This window comes from Salvia miltiorrhiza, chromosome 4 (assembly GCF_028751815.1).
Source record: "Salvia miltiorrhiza cultivar Shanhuang (shh) chromosome 4, IMPLAD_Smil_shh, whole genome shotgun sequence".
NCBI lineage: Eukaryota > Viridiplantae > Streptophyta > Magnoliopsida > Lamiales > Lamiaceae > Salvia > Salvia miltiorrhiza.
In genome coordinates, this window is record NC_080390.1 from 6546510 (window position 1) to 6550427 (window position 3918).

Consider the following 3918-nt stretch of genomic DNA (forward strand, 5'->3'; position numbering starts at 1 on the left):
TCAAATTAACTGAAAAGCAGAAGCCTAAAGATCAGAAACAAAAGCCTGAAATGGATAAAATTCCATATGCGAGTGCAGTGGGTAGTATCATGTATACTATGGTCTGTACAAGACCTGATCTTGGTCATGCTATCAGTGTTCTTAGCAGATATATGGCAGATCCAGATTCATGTCATTGGGAAGCCATGAAATGGATTATGAGATTTCTGAAAGGTTCTTCATCAACTGGTATTCTGTTTGAAAGGATAAAGGACTTCAATGGGGAAGCTCTAGAGGGATTTGTAGATTCTGACTATGCTGCAAATGTTGGCAGCAGGAGATCACAAACTGGCTATGTATTTTTACTATATGGTTCTGCAATATCTTGGAAATCCAGTCTGCAAAGTGTAGTATCTTTGTCTACAACAGAATCTGAGTACATGGCTCTCACAGAGGCAGTAAAGGAGTCAATATGGCTTAAAGGAATACTAAAGGAATTTGGGATTCGGCAGAAATCAGTGAATGTCTATTGTGACAGTCAGAGTGCCATATGTTTGATGAAACATAGCGTATTCCATGAAAGATCAAAGCATATAGATGTCCGACATCATTTTGTCAAAGACATTGTTGCTAAAGGGTTGGTCAAAGTTCTTAAGATTGGAACAGAAGATAATCCAGCTGATATGTTAACCAAGGTTCTTCCTTCTACCAAATTTAACCACTGTAGAAGATTGATCAACTTGGTGTCATGCTCTGATCTCTAAAGTGGAAGGGATGCCCTGTAGTGGGGCATGGTTTTGAGGGGAAGGAGATACATATTTTTGTTGGCAGCAATTTCTTGCCAAGGTGGAGATTGTTGTGAAAGGTGGCTTCGAATTTGGCTGCAATTTCGATTCCTCTGGCGGTCGATTCCTCTGGCGGACGATTCCTCTGGCGGATGATTCCTCTGGCGGTCGATTCCTCTGGAAGATGATTTCTCTGGCGTCATTCCTCTGGAGTCATTTCTCTGCTCTGGAAACTTTTCCACGCTGGTCAGAGGAATAGCATGAGTTGTGCAGATGAAGTATTATAAGTCGCGTTTCTTATTTACTTCATGTATTACGTTTCTGATGAAGCGGTGTCGTTTCTAGCTCAATGTTAAGTGAGTTAGTTAGGGTTATAAATTCGATCTTTCACAGTTAGTTATGTACTGTAACAAGAAAGAAAGGAGTGTAGTTGGTGTGAGTGCTGTGTAATCTTCTTGAGTTGCGTTTCTCAAGATTTCCGGTCACGTTCTGTAATTCCGGCGAGCTCTCAAATCTGTCAATAAAATTTCTCTTCACCCTCCGTGGACGTAGGTCGTTAGTGGCCGAACCACGTAAATCTTCTTCTTCGTTGCATTCTGTTATTCTCTGTTTTGATCTTACAAATATTCGTATTACTCACCTAGAAACTTGTATTATTGGCGTTAAATAATATATGTTGATAATATTTTCTGGAAAAATATTTATAAATTTAACTGAGACAGATTTGTTATAAATTAATAGTCGTTTAGTTTTCAATAGTGAAAAATAGATTAGCCACAAATGTAACTTATAAAGTTGGTTCTTCTGGAAAATAAACAATAATATCATTCAATAATGCAGGTGCAGAAAAAAAATAAAATTAATTGCATTATTGCACGACTATTGTTCATTCGTGCAATCTTCGTAATTTTTGCAATATTCATGCAAACATCTAGTCTTAGGTTTCAACCAAAACAAACACAACTAACAATATATACTCCTAAACCAAACTGTCTAAAGCAACTTTGCAGTGAATCAATTTTCTTTATTTAATAATTGCTAATTTATCAAAAAAAATAAAATACTTTCATAATTCAAATTGAGATAGTGGGAGGGAGGGGAACAAACGGGCCAGTGGTTCACTTACTAACTATTTATGTTTTATTTAATGAAAGATATTTTCAACAAAGAGTAACTAAAATACATATAAGTTTGTACCTAAGAAAATCATCACTATAGTCAATGAGGACTTGCTCTAGTGACAAAGTTGAGGCACCCAAAGACTCTTATTTGTGAGAGGCCTTAGGTTCAATCCAGCCTACGTGCGGTGATGTTTTTCCATTTTAGGTAGTGTTGTATTCCCGTCTAAGTACAGTGTAGTTTTCCCACAGTTGTGTGGTGTTGAGATTCCGCATGCATGTGAGTTGCATAATTGATTATATTCAGATACCTCTTATAATTATAATTCAAAAAAAAAAAAAATCATCACTATTCAAAATGATTACATTTTTTATATTATCTCAATTTAAATCTACAAGTCATACCTTTTGATTGGGATTACTATATTTGGTTAGGTAATAGGTATAATATACACTAAGAAACGTCACCTAATCCAACTAAAATATCTGTACAGATTCGATAGATAGTGTATAAATTTGGATAGAACGAAGTTAGAGGCTATTTTAATTAATTCAAATCCTCTATTACTTTCTAATGTGACATCTCTTATTGATTATTAATATACGTCAACACTACTCCTCAAAAAAAATATACGGCAATACTATTTAAAGGTTTAGGGTTTTTCCAATGAAAACAAAAGTTTAAGATTTAAGATCTATAAAGAAAAATATAAACCCAATATTCGGGACCAATCCAGAAATTGCTAGTAGGAGACTTTTAATCATGCCCAAGATATTGGATTTTTATCATGTACGCTGTGAGGCGAATAGAACGGCCCATGAGCTCGCTAAGTATGTTTTTTCCTGTCAGGATGTAATGATCTGAAAGTCCGACTTTCCTGTATAGCTCTTGGATATTGCTCTTTTCGATTCTGAGTAATATAAGTTCATTTTTTCCCCCTAAAAAAAGGTATTTGCACGGGGTTCGGGGGCGAAAGTTCTTGAGCAATTTTTTTTAGCATTTCATACAATTCATTTTTATGTTGAAATATAATCTTAATGCATTTAGAATTAGAATTTAGTTACTTACTATAGCAAATAATTGTTCGCATCCCATTAATTAAGCCCACATTTGGTTGGGTGTTTTTAGAGGTTGGAAAGAGAATCAAGTAAGTGAATCCATTACTTGTTGTTTGGTTTGGGTAATGAGTTAACCATTACCCTTACTTGAGGGTAACCCAATTACCCAATTTGTTACCCCTCAAAATAGAGGGGAAACAAAAGAAAATGAATCCCTTACAAATGATTCATTTCCATTGTTAAACCAAACACTCAATAAAAGTTATGGTAATTGTTACCATTCTACTCCTTTATTTGATTCCATTCCCTTTCCATTCCTCTACTTGAACCAAACGAGCACTAATTCAACAAATACATTAAAAATATATAAAAACATACCTCTATGCATTTTCTTATTTTTTTTTAAATAAACTATTTTTCATTATTAATAGTTCATAACTTTAATTTAACTTAAAAAGTGACTCAAATTCAACATTGAAAATTAATTAAAAAAGAGAAATGAGACAAAATAACACAAGTTTAACAAATTAATATAACAACTAGGCTCCACTAGGCTCAAGCCACCGCTAATATTGAACAATCTTAAACCGCTGGGAGATCATTGGTTTAATTATAACACTGAACAAATGGGTAAAAAAAAAAAAAAATAATAACACTGAACAAAGTTTGAGGCCCATAAAAAAATTTTACAACAAGATTATATAAAGTACAAGCTATTATTCACAAATAAATCGAATCATAAGAAACACTATAAAAAAAAAAAATTCGAATCATAAGAAACTAACAGCATAATCCTATGAAGATTGAGAACAAACATAAATACAAATACGTAATGTTTCATGACCGTTGGCATCAATGCCCCTTGCGACGCAGATTACAACAGACTTAGCCGGTTTTCTTCTGCAATGCAAATAAGCCATTTTCATCAACTTTCTAATGCATATATGTCTATGTAATGTTTCTATTTTCACACATAC